The sequence below is a fragment of the Mauremys reevesii genome, linkage group 1 (assembly GCF_016161935.1).
Source record: "Mauremys reevesii isolate NIE-2019 linkage group 1, ASM1616193v1, whole genome shotgun sequence".
Taxonomy (NCBI): Eukaryota; Metazoa; Chordata; order Testudines; family Geoemydidae; genus Mauremys; species Mauremys reevesii.
Window position 1 is genome coordinate 213,595,139 of NC_052623.1, and position 12,917 is coordinate 213,608,055.

Consider the following 12,917-nt stretch of genomic DNA (forward strand, 5'->3'; position numbering starts at 1 on the left):
TGGGAAACTTGCAGGCCATAGTGGATGGCTTTGCTGCACTGGGATTCCCTAACTGTGGGGGGGGGGGGGCGATAGATGGAACCCATATCCCTATCTTGGCACCAGAGCGCCAGGGCACCCAGTACGTAAACCGGAAGGGGTACTTTTCAATGGTGCTGCAAGCACTGGTGGATCACAAGGGACGTTTCACAAACATCCAGGTGGGATGGCCAGGGAGGGTTCATGACGCTCGCGTCTTCAGAAGCACTACTCTGTTTAAACGGCTGCAGCAAGGGAATTACTTCCCAGACCAGAAAATAACAGTTGGGGATGTTGAAATGCCTGTCGTTATCCTGGGGGACCCAGCCTACCCCTTGATGCCATACACAGGCAGCCTGCCCCATGAAGCCATACACAGGCAGCCTGGACAGTGGTCAGGATCTGTTCAATTACAGGCTGAGCAAGTGCAGAATGGTGGTGGAATGTGCATTTGGCCGTTTAAAGGCGCGCTGGCGCACATTACTGACTCGCTCAGACTTCAGCCAAACCAATGTCCCCTATGTTATTGCTGCTTGCTGTATTCTCCACAATCTCTGTGAGAGTAAGGGGGAGACCTTTATGGCGGGGTGGGAGGCTGAGGCAAATCACCTGGCCGCTGATTACGCGCAGCCAGACACCAGGGAGATTAGAAGAGCACACCAGGAAGCGGTGCGCATCAGAGAAGCTTTGAAAACGAGCTTCATCAATGGCCAGGGTACAGTGTGACTGCTGTGTTTGTTGATGAACACCCAACCCCCTTGATTGACTCATTCCCTGTAAGCAACTCACCCTCCCCCTTTGAGTACAGCTTACTTATGCAAATAAAGTCACTCTCATTTAAAAATCATGAATTCTTTATTAATTCATTATAAAAAGAGGGAGAGAAGTAAGGGTGTGGTTTGGGAGGAGGATAGGAGGGATGGAGAAGGCCATTAAAAAATTTCACAGTAACGACAGCCTTCTGGTTGGGCTGTCCACGGGGGTGGAGTGGGCGGGTGCACGGAGCCTCCCCCCACGCGTTCTTACACGTCTGGGTGAGGAGGATGTGGAACATGGTGAGGGGGGAGGGTGGTTATACAGGGGCTGCAGCGGCACTCTGTGATCCTGCTGTCGTTCCTGAAGCTCCACCAGATGCCGGAGCATGTCAGTTTGATCACGCAGCAGCCCCAGAGTTGCATCCCGCCACCGCTGATCTTCCTGCCGCCACCGCTGATTTTCCTGCCGGTCTTCCTGCCGCCACCTCTCATCTTGGGTGTCCCTCCTGTCCTCACGTTCACTGGCATCTTTCCTGTAATTTGATACCATGTCCTTCCACTCATTCAGATGAGCTCTTTCATTGCGTGTAACTTCCATAATATCCGAGAACATTTCATCTCGCGTCTTCTTTTTCCTCCGCCTTATCTGTGCTAGCCTTTGGGATGGAGGAGGGACGCTTGAAAAATTTGCAGCTGCATGAGGGAGAGAAATATTTAAAAAGATACATTTTACAGAACAATGGTTATACTCTTTCACAGTGAACAGCACTATTCACCTTACATAGCACATGTGATTTCCCTAGAAGGTTGCATTTTTCATCTTAATACTGAGTGCCTGCAGCTCTGGAGTTACAGATCTCACAGACACAGGTTCGGGCATCAGAATTCAGCTTGCATGCGGCCAAGGTAAGCCACTGTCTTTCGGCTTCTGTAGTGATTTACCCCTCCCCCCAACGCATGGCTAATACCACGCTAGTTCCCTGCTAATCAACACCCTTCCCACCCCCCCACCCACTGCGTGGCTGGTAACTTGGGGAAGATCCTCGCTGACCAAACACAAAAAAGATCATTGGCATTTCACTCCTCCCCTCCCCCCGCTTGGCTACGTGCAGGAAAGGATTTTTTTTTAAGCTGCTGCAGTCCACGAACCCAGTAGGAAAATGGCCATCCCCCTTACTTAAATTCCTGATTTTTAACCAGATTATCCTGAACGATATCACTTTGCTGAGGATAACACAGCGTGATAAAGAACGGATGCTTCTTGAATGCCAGCAATCACCGGGACCATACGCTGCTATGCTTTGCCATGCAATGATACCTGATTACTTGCTACATGCATGGCGTGGTAAAGTGTCCTACCATGGTGGGCGGAACAAGGCTGCCTTGCCCAGAAACCTTCTGCAAAGGCTTCTGGAGTATCTACAGGAGCGCTTCATCGAGATGTCCCTGGAGGATTTCCTCTCAATCCCCAGACATGTTAACAAACTTTTCTAAGTAACTATACTGTCTGCGAATGCATCCCAAGTCCTCAGGGCAAATCAATCATTAAAAAACGCTTGCTTAAAAAACAATGTTTGCTATTTGCAAAGGTACACTCACCAGAGGTCCCTTCCATGGCGTCATTGTCTGCGATAGTTGCTTGGGAGGGCTGGGAGGAGGATAATTCCGTCAGGGTGAGAAAAAGCTCCTGGCTGCTGGGGCTCATGGAGTGCTGTGTGCTCTCTGCTAGGTCGTCCTCCTCTTCATCTTCATCTTCCCCGTCTGCATAATCCTCAGCCATGGCAGAGATTACAACCCCCACCTCGGAATCCACGGTCAGGGGTGGGGTACTTGTGGCGCAGCCCCCTAAAATTGCATGCAGCTCAGCATAGAAGCAGCATGTTTTTCGACCTGCCCCGGACCTTCCGTTTGCTTCTTTGGTTTTCTGGTAGGCTTGTCTGAGCTCCTTAACTTTCACTCTGCACTGCACTGAGTCCCTGCTGTGGCCTTTATCCGTCATAGCCTGAGAAATTCTTTCAAATACTTTTTCATTTAGTCTTTTGGAACGCAGTTCTGTTAGCACTGAATCCTCTCCCCATAGAGTGATCAGATCCAGTACCTCCTGTGCAGTCCATGCTGGGGCTCTTTTTCGATTCTCAGGAGACTGCATTGTTACCTGTGCAGATGAGCTGTGCGTGGTCACCTGTGCTGATGAGCTCTCCACGCTGGGGAAGCAGGAAATGAATTTCAAAAGTTCGTGGGGCTTTTCCTGTCTACCTGGCCAGTGCATCAGAGTTCAGAATGCTGTCCAGAGCGGTCACAGTGGTGCACTGTGGGATACCGCCCGGAGGCCAATACCGTCGATTTGCGGCCACACTAACCCTATTCCGATATGTTAATCCCGATATTAGCGCTACTCTCGTCAGGGAGGAGTACAGAAACCGATTTAAAGAGCGATTAAAATCGATATAAGGTGCCTCCTAGTGTGGACGGGTGTGGCGTTAAATCGGTTTTACGCACCTAAAACCGGTTTAAACGCCTAGTGTAGACCAGGCTACAGAGAGCTGTAAAGCTTAAAAGCAGCCATTTATTGCCACACACTGAACTAACCAAAAACCAGTCAGAACTGGCGGGGCTATCCCCTAATAATCTAACTCAGTTGCCATAGCAACAAGATTCTATTACCACGACAACCAAATACACAACATATTCCTCCCCCCTTAATGAGAACATCCCCTAAATAAAACAAACACTAAACTAGAGAAAGAGGGTAGACTGCCTCCATTCCTGGCTAAAGCCCAGGGATTATTTTGCCCCGTAACCGTGGGTTAGCCCTAGCTAAAGATCCAGCCATTGAGGAGGCCTAGGTGAATTACGGAAGACTTCTGGTGGTGTTGCACCCAAAAGTGTCTTGGGCTCAGGGTTCGTAGTGCAAATGGGTGAGGATGTGGTATCAGCTCATTCTGGGCAGGGGTGTATCTCTGCAGCTGGCAGTAATGGAGGGGGAAGGTCAGGAACAGGTGACTCTTGATTCAGTGTCTCGCTGGAAGTGGTGAAGTCAGGCAACTCAACTGAAGATGTGTCCTGAGGACTGGTATGACCTGGCAACAGCTAATCTACATGTCACCACCAGGTGAGCTCCTCTGCAGTCCAGGCTGTGTAGGAAACAGGTCCTGTTTGAGCGATGACAGTGGCAGGGACCCATTTAGCTCCAGAAGTATAATTCCAAGCCAAATCCCGCTGTCCCGGGCTAAAGGTTCGGTCTTTTGCTCTGGGTGCACGCCTGATGACTTGATCTTGCTGCTGACGTTGCACAGTTTGTTGGGGTTCAGAAGGTTTCAGCAGATCAAAGCAAGTGCACAGCTGTCGTCCCATCATTAAAAAGGCCGGGGATGCCTTGGTTGTAGCATGAGGTGTTTTTCTGTAGGATAGGAAGAAGGTGTCCAGACACTTTTGAATGGATGCTTGTCCCCTTGCTGATTTCAAAACTTGTTTCATTGTCTGTACAAATCTTTCAGCCAATCCATTGGTGGATGGATGATATGGTGCTGAAGTGATGTGGTGTATCCCATTTGCCTTCATAAAATTTTGAAACTCCTGAGAGACGAACTGTGGTCCATTGTTGCTCACAAGTTGTTCTAGCAGACCAAAAAGACTAAAGAGTCCCCATAGGTTTTGGATAGTACTCTCTGCAGTAGTGAACTACATTATAGAGACTGGGCATCTACCACCACCAAGAATGTGCTTTCTTCAAGTGGGCCAGCAAAGTCAACATGAATATGTTGCCATGAGTTTTCAGGTCAGTCCCATGGATGTAGGGGTGCCCACTGGGGTGCATTCCTCACACCCTGACATGACATACAAGCTCTTGCCTTCTCTTCAATAGCACTGTCCAATCCAGGCCACCAAAAATAGCTTTGTGCAATTTCCTTCATGCAGACTATTCCACAGTGACCGGAATGTAGCTGTTCTAACATCTATGATCTCAGTGGTGGTGGAATAATGACACATCTCCCCCACAACAAGCAACCAGATTGGATTGATAACTCCGTCCTCCTGGACATGTAGGTAACAAGGTCGGGTGAGCCTGTAGATGTTGGTCAAGATGTTCCGTGCATCACCAGGTCCATAACTTGGGACAATACTGGGTCAACACAAGTTGACTTCTTTACCTGAATAGCGGTGATGGGTGTGTTCTCTTCTGTTCAAAGTAAAAGATTTCCTTCTGGGCAATATCTTGATGTTTGACTGACAAAGACAATCTTGAGAGACCATTCGCATTGCTGTGCAGAGTGGATTTCCAATATTTGATATCATATGTGTGCATGGAAAGCAACAATGCCCAACGCTGCATATGACTAGCAGCTAATGGGAGAATGCCGGTATGGGGTCCAAAAAATGAAGTCAGAGGTTGATGGTCTGTGAGAAAAGTAAACTTCCATTCGAACAGGTACTGATGAAACGTCTGAATTCTGAAAATGATTTCCAATGCCTCAAATGTGATTTGGGCATAGTCTGTGCTTTGCTTAGAGTGTGTGAAGCAAAAGCAATAGGTCTCTCTTCTCCCGAAGACATAATGTGTGACACGACTGCTCCCACTCCATAACGGGAGGCATCACAGGCCAACTGTAGGGGTAAGGATGGATCAAAGTGCGTCAGAACTTCAGAATTTAGCAATGCACCCTTAGCTTTATTAAATGCAACATCACAGGCTTCAGTCCACTTCCAGGCCTTGTTCTGCCCAAGGAGTTTGTGAAGTGGTTTTAGCAGTGTGGCTAACTGTGAGATTAACTTTCCATAATAGTTTAATAGTCCTAGAAATAAGCGAAGCTGGCTAACATTTTGAGGAGGGGAAGCCTCCATACTAGCCTTAACTTTTGCAGGGGCCTTACGAAGACCTGTAGTATCAATGATGTGTCCCAAATATTCAACAGAGGGCTGGAAGAATTCACACTTCTCTTTGCGGACTCTTAGGCCATACTATTCCAGTCTTTGTAGGGTAGCCTCTAAAGTCTTTAGGTGATCCTCATTCCTTCCAGTGACCAGCATGTCGTCCAGATAGCACTGGACTCGCAAGCCATACAAGATCTGGTCCATAGCCCTTTGAAACAGCATGGGAGCAGACGTTATTCTGAAGGGTAGGCAACAGTAAAGCCCTTTATGAGTCACAATAGTCAACAGCTCTTGGGACTTTTCATCAACGTGCATCTGTAAATACACTTGACACATCAATCTTACTGAACTTTTGTCCCCCAGCCAAGCCCTCAAAGAGGTCATCGATGCAGGGAAGCGGGTATTGCTCTGCACACAACACTGTGTTGACAGTGACTTTAAAATCACCACAAATCCAGAAGGAACCATCTTTCTTCACTATTGGAACAATAGGAGTTGCCCATGGACTATGGGTAACTGGTATTAGGATTCCATTTGTGACCAGATGCTCCAAGTCTGCTTCAACTTTTGGCCTGATGGCATATGGCACAGTTCTGCCTTTCAGATATTTTGGTGGACTGTCAGGTTTAATGTTCAATGTCACAGTGATTCCCTTCATACTTCCCAGATCCTCTCCAAAAACAGCAGCATGTTTTCTTAGTATAGTGGTCAGATCGGTTTCTTCTTTAGTCATCCGGTGCACATCTGCCCAATTCAGCTGGATCTTCCTAAGCCAAGACCTACCCATTAAGGCTGGGTAATTACCTCTCACCACAAACAATGGAAATTTAGCAGCCTGTACATTGAGCTCCACCGTAACATCAGTAGTGCCCAACATGGGCACAGCTTCTCCCGTATATGTCTTCAGCACTGTTTTTGTTGCTTTAAGCGGAAGATGCTGTAGCTTTTCTTTATACACAGTCTCTGAGACCAGTGAAACAGCTGCACCGGTGTCCAGTTCCATGCGTATAGGTTTGCTCTCAAACAACGAGGTTACCCGGTATTCATGTGAGCCACTGCCAAAGACAAAACGTGGAATGGCACTTCTTGTGCTGAGGTATCTCCTTGGTCATCCTGGGTTTGCTCTAGGATATGCAGATTTCCCTTTTTGGTTAGTCAGACCACAGGCCTCTTTTTCTTTTGTTTACAGGCACGCTCAATGTGTCCCTTTTGCCACATTGTCGACACACCAGGTCCTTACACCAGCATTCTGATGCATGGTGACCCGGCTTACCACAGCGGTAACATTCCTGACTCCCCACAGTTTTGTGGGTAAGTTCTTATGACACCTTATGCACCCTAAGGGTGTATACACCCAATGTATTATGCCTCCTTTGTAGCCAGTTCCATGGAGACTGCAATGTCAATGGCCTTCTGTAAAGTAAACAGCCATTGTCAATAGGCACTTCCCTATAGCTTCACTGTGCAGACCACACACTAACCTGTCACGCAGGGCATCATTTAACATCTTAAATTCACAGTGTTCTGCTAGCTTTTTCAAAGTTGCTACAAATTGTACAACTGTTTTGTCCTCTTTTTGGTCTCTTTTTTTGTGGAACTTATACCTTTCAGCTATTACCAGTGGTTTTCGAGAAAAATGGGACCCCAGGATTTCCACAATGTCACTATAAGTTTTAGTCTCTGTAGTAAGCTGAGTAGCAGGGAGTAGGTCTTAGCCCCTACATCATTTAAGAATATTGGCACCTTCTTTTCCTCTGTAATGTCATTTGCAATAACAAAAAGCTCAAAATGCTCAGTATATATGTGCCATTGCACTATAGTCTCCTCAAAAGTTTCCAGTGGCCCTGTAAGTGTAGCCATGATTTTAGTTTCAGTTTGCACAGTCAGTGCAAACAAGCCAGTCCTCACCCCCTTCCAGCAGCAAAAAGATTTTTTTTCTCCCTTGACTTCTACTTTCTTCTGTTGCTGGGGCAGCACAGAGATCCCATCCTCATTGCCATGTTCATAGAATCATAGATTATTAGGGTTGGAAGGGACCTCAAGAGATCATCTAGTCCCACCCCCTGCTCAAAGCAGGACCAATCCCCAAATGGCCCCCTGAAGGATTGAACTCACAACCCTGGGTTTAGCAGGCCACTGCTCAAACCACTGAGCTATCCCTCCTGCCTTATGGGTAACAGCTTTAGGAAGAAATCACTGGAGACACAGAGAGCTGTAAACCTTGAAACAGCCATTTCTTGCCACACTGAACTAACCAAAAACCAGCCAGAACTGGCTGGGCTATCCCCTAATATTCTAACTCAGTTGCCATAGCAACAACAAGATTCTGTTTCCACTGTGACAGGTTGGAGCAAAGAAACCCTCTTTGGGAGCTGCCACCTGATGTGCTGAGACTACTGTTTTCCCTGCCAGCTTGAGACTTCAGTCTCTTCCCTGGTTTGAGCCAGACACGCTAGCCTGCAGTAAACACAGATCCAAGTCTGAACCACATCCCCCACAAGCTGCAGGTTTAACTGAAAACAGCTTAAGAAGTGCTCCTGTCTCCAGCACTCAGATACCCAACTCCCAATGGGGTCCAAACACATCCATTTTACCCTGTATAAAGCTTATACAGGGTAAACTCACAAATTGTTCACCCTCTATAACACTGATAGAGAGATCTGCACAGCTGCCCCCCCCCAGGTATTAATACATACTCTGGGTTAATTAATAAGTAAAAAGTGATTTTATTAAATACAGAAAGTAGGATTTAAATGGTTCCAAGTAATAACAGACAGAACAAAGTGAATTACCAAGCAAAATTAAATAAAACATGCAAATCTAAGCCTAATACAGTAAGAAAGTGACTACAGATGAAATCTCAGCCTCAGAGATGTTCCAATAAGCTTCTTTTACAGCCTAGCCTCCTCCTAGTCTGGGTCCAGCAGTCACTCACACCCCTGTGGTTACTGACCTTTGTTCCAGTTTCTTTTGTGTAACCTTAGGGGGTGGAGAGGCTACCTCTTGAGGCAGCTGAAGACAAAATGGAGGGGTCTCCCAGGACTTTATAGTTTCTCTCTTGTGGGTGGAAACCCCTCCCTCCCCCTGTGTAGAATCTCAGCTACAAGATGGAGTCTTGGAGTCACATGGGCAAGTCACATGTCCATGCATGACCTCTCTACAGGGATATTCCTAGGAAAGCTCAGATGTGGATTGGTGTCTTTCAAGGTCCATTGTTCGCCAAGTACTTCCATTTACTTGAATAATCTCTTGACACTATGTTGATCAGATCTGCCTTATGTGCTTTCTACAGCAAACATTTTAAATATAAGCATAGAGCCAATGCTCATAACTTCAGATATAAAAATGATACATGCATTTGAATAGGATGAATATATGCAGTAGAACATAACTTTTGCAAAGATATGTTACATGGCATATCTAGCATAAAAATATTACAGTTATGTCATATTTACATTCATAAGCATATTTCTGTAAAGCATTAGGGGGTGCAGTGTCACAACTACAACAACCAAATGACAGCTTTGCGAACAGGGGCTGCTAACAGGGAGTTTCGCAAGGGAGTTCTCCAGGTGAAGGAGGAGCAAATACAGCATCTGTGGGGTAAGTGACTGTGTGTAGTGTGTGTGTGTTTGTGTTTGGGGGTTACTTGCTGTGTGCTGAGCTTGTGTTTGTCAGTCTGTTTGTTTGGTTGGTTGTTTGAAGGACCGTGTGCTCTGGCTGGCAGTTGGAGGCCGTGAGCGTCAAAGGAAGGTTTGAAAGCTCGAAGCCTCTGGTAATTGGCTGAGCCTTAATCAGTGGGCGGGGCATTCACTCAGGCCAGGGCTTTATAAAGCCGCGCACAAGCGACCAGGGGCTGCTAACAGGGAGTTTCGCAAGGGAGTGTGGGAAGGGAGTGGGAGTCCCTTGATGGCCCTAAACCCTTCCCTGTAGTCCCCTTAAAACCTATAAACCAAACTACATTCCAAAACCTCATTCTGTAAAACACCCTTCCATTAATTAGGAGACAATGCAGGCAGAAGCCCAGCAGCAGAGTGGGGGCTATCCAGTTTATTGCGCTGAGTGTAGCATGTATGATTACCTGCCCTGTGGGCGGGTGGCATATGTATGCAGTCGGTGCAAGGAGCTCCTGGCCCTCAGAGACCATGTACGGACTTTGGAGGCCAGGGTGGCGGAACTGGAGGAGCTAAGGGATGCAGAGAGGTATGTTGATGATGACACTGTAGAATTGTCCCACCTCCGCTCAGAATTGTCCCACCTCCGCTAAGACAGCCCCTGCACTGTTGAGGAGGAAGAACGGCCCAGGGAAGCAGAGCAGTCAATGGGAGCAGAGGGAAACCTTCCCATAGTTGGGATCCTCCTTCCAGATGGTGCTGGGGTTGCCTCTCGCACTGAGGTTGCCTCTCCGGGGGAGGGAACTCCAGTTTCTAGGAAAAGGCAGGTGTTAGTCATGGGAGATTCGATTATTAGAAACGTAGATACCTGGGTTTGTGATGACCGGGAGAACCGTATGGTGACTTGCCTGCCTGGTGCGAAGGTTGCGGATCTCTCGAGGCATCTAGACAGACGTATGTGTAGTGCTGGGGAGGAGCCGGTGGTTGTGATACATGTAGGTACCAATGACATAGGGAAGGGTAGGAGAGATGTCCTGGAAGCCAAATTTAGGCTGCTAGGGAAGAGACTGAAATCCAGGACCTCTATGGTGGCATTCTCAGAAATGCTCCCAGTTCCACGCGCAGGGCCAGGTAGGCAGGCAGAGCTTCAGAGTCTCAACGCATGGATGAGACGATGGTGTAGAGCGGAGGGGTTCACGTTCATTAGGAACTGGGGAAACTTCTGGGATGGGAGGAGCCTATACAGGAGAGATGGGCTCCACCTAAACCAAAGTGGAACCAGACTGCTGGTACTAAACATTAAAAAGGTTGTAGAGCAGTTTTTAAACTAGGAGATGGGGGAAAGCTGACTGCTGCAGAGGAGCATGTAGATCGGACACAGACTTCTCTTAGGGAAGAGTCTGATGATAGAGAATCTCCAGGTTATAGTCAGGAGCAGAGGACTGAAGGGTATAATGTAAGGGCCGCATCAGATGATAAACAGTCACATAAAAAAGAATCTGGCACATCAGAAAAAGGCAGGCTAATAAACAGGGACAAGTTTTTAAAGTGCTTGTACACAAATGCGAGAAGTCTAAATAATAAGATGGGTGAACTAGAGTGCCTTGTGATAAAGGAGGATATTGATATAATAGGCATCACAGAAACCTGGTGGACTGAGAGCAATCAATGGGACACAATCATTCCGGGGTACAAAATATATCGGAAGGACAGACCAGGTCGTGCAGGGGGAGGAGTGGCACTATATGTGAAAGAAAGTGTAGATTCAAATGAAGTAAAAATCTTAAGCGAATCCACATGTTCCATAGAATCTCTATGGATAGAAATTTCATGCTCTAGTAAAAATATAACATTAGGGATCTATTATCGACCACCTGACCAGGACAGTAATAGTGATGATGAAATGCTAAGGGAAATTAGAGAGGCTATCAAAATTAAGAACCTAATAATAGGGGGGGATTTCAATTATCCCCCTATTGACTGGGAACATTTAACTTCAGGACGAAATGCAGAGATAAAATTTCTCGATACTTTAAATGACTGCTTTATGGAGCAGCTGGTACGGGAACCCACAAGGGGAGAGGCAACTCTAGATTTAATCCTGAGTGGAGCGCAGGAGCTGGTCCAAGAGGTAACTATAGCAGGACCGCTTGGAAATAGTGACCATAATACAATAGCATTCAACATCCCTGTGGTGGGAAGAACACCTCAACAGCCCAACACTGTGGCATTTAATTTCAAAAGGGGGAACTATACAAAAATGAGGGGGTTAGTTAGACAAAAGTTAAAAGGTACAGTGACTAAAGTGAAATCCCTGCAAGTTGCATGGGCCCTTTTTAAAGACACCATAATAGAGGCCCAACTTCAATGTATACCCCAAATTAAGAAAAACAGTAAAAGAACTAAAAAAGAGCCACCGTGGCTTAACAACCATGTAAAAGAAGCAGTGAGAGATAAAAAGACTTCCTTTAAAAAGTGGAAGTCAAATCCTAGTGAGGCAAATAGAAAGGAGCACAAACACTGCCAACTTAAGTGCAAGAGTGTAATAAGAAAAGCCAAAGAGGAGTTTGAAGAACGGCTAGCCAAAAACTCCAAAGGTAATAAAATGTTTTTTAAGTACATCAGAAGCAGGAAGCCTGCTAAACAACCAGTGGGGCCCCTTGACGATCGAAATACAAAAGGAGCGCTTAAAGACGATAAAGTCATTGCAGAGAAACTAAATGGATTCTTTGCTTCAGTCTTCACGGCTGAGGATGTTAGGGAGATTCCCAAACCTGAGCTGGCTTTTGTAGGTGACAAATCTGAGGAACTGTCACAGATTGAAGTGTCACTAGAGGAGGTTTTGGAATTAATTGATAAACTCAACATTAACAAGTCTCCGGGACCAGATGGCATTCATCCAAGAGTTCTGAAAGAACTCAAATGTGAAGTTGCGGAACTATTAACTAAGGTTTGTAACCTGTCCTTTAAATCAGCATCGGTACCCAATGACTGGAAGTTAGCTAATGTAACGCCAATATTAAAAAAGGGCTCTAGGGGTGATCCCGGCAATTACAGACCGGTAAGTCTAACGTTGGTACCGGGCAAATTAGTCGAAACAATAGTTAAGAATAAAATTGTCAGACACATAGAAAAGCATAAACTGTTGAGCAATAGTCAACATGGTTTCTGTAAAGGGAAATCGTGTCTTACTAATCTATTAGAGTTCTTTGAAGGGGTCAACAAACATGTGGACAAGGGGGATCCGGTGGACATAGTGTACTTAGATTTCCAGAAAGCCTTTGACAAGGTCCCTCACCAAAGGCTCTTACGTAAATTAAGCTGTCATGGGATAAAAGGGAAGGTCCTTTCATGGATTGAGAACTGGTTAAAGGACAGGGAACAAAGGGTAGGAATTAATGGTAAATTCTCAGAATGGAGAGGGGTAACTAGTGGTGTTCCCCAAGGGTCAGTCCTAGGACCAATCCTATTCAATTTATTCATAAATGATCTGGAGAAAGGGGTAAACAGTGAGGTGGCAAAGTTTGCAAATGATACTAAACTACTCAAGATAGTTAAGACCAAAGCAGATTGTGAAGAACTTCAAAAAGATCTCACAAAACTAAGTGATTGGGCAAGAAAATGGCAAATGAAATTTAATGTGGATAAATGTAAAGTA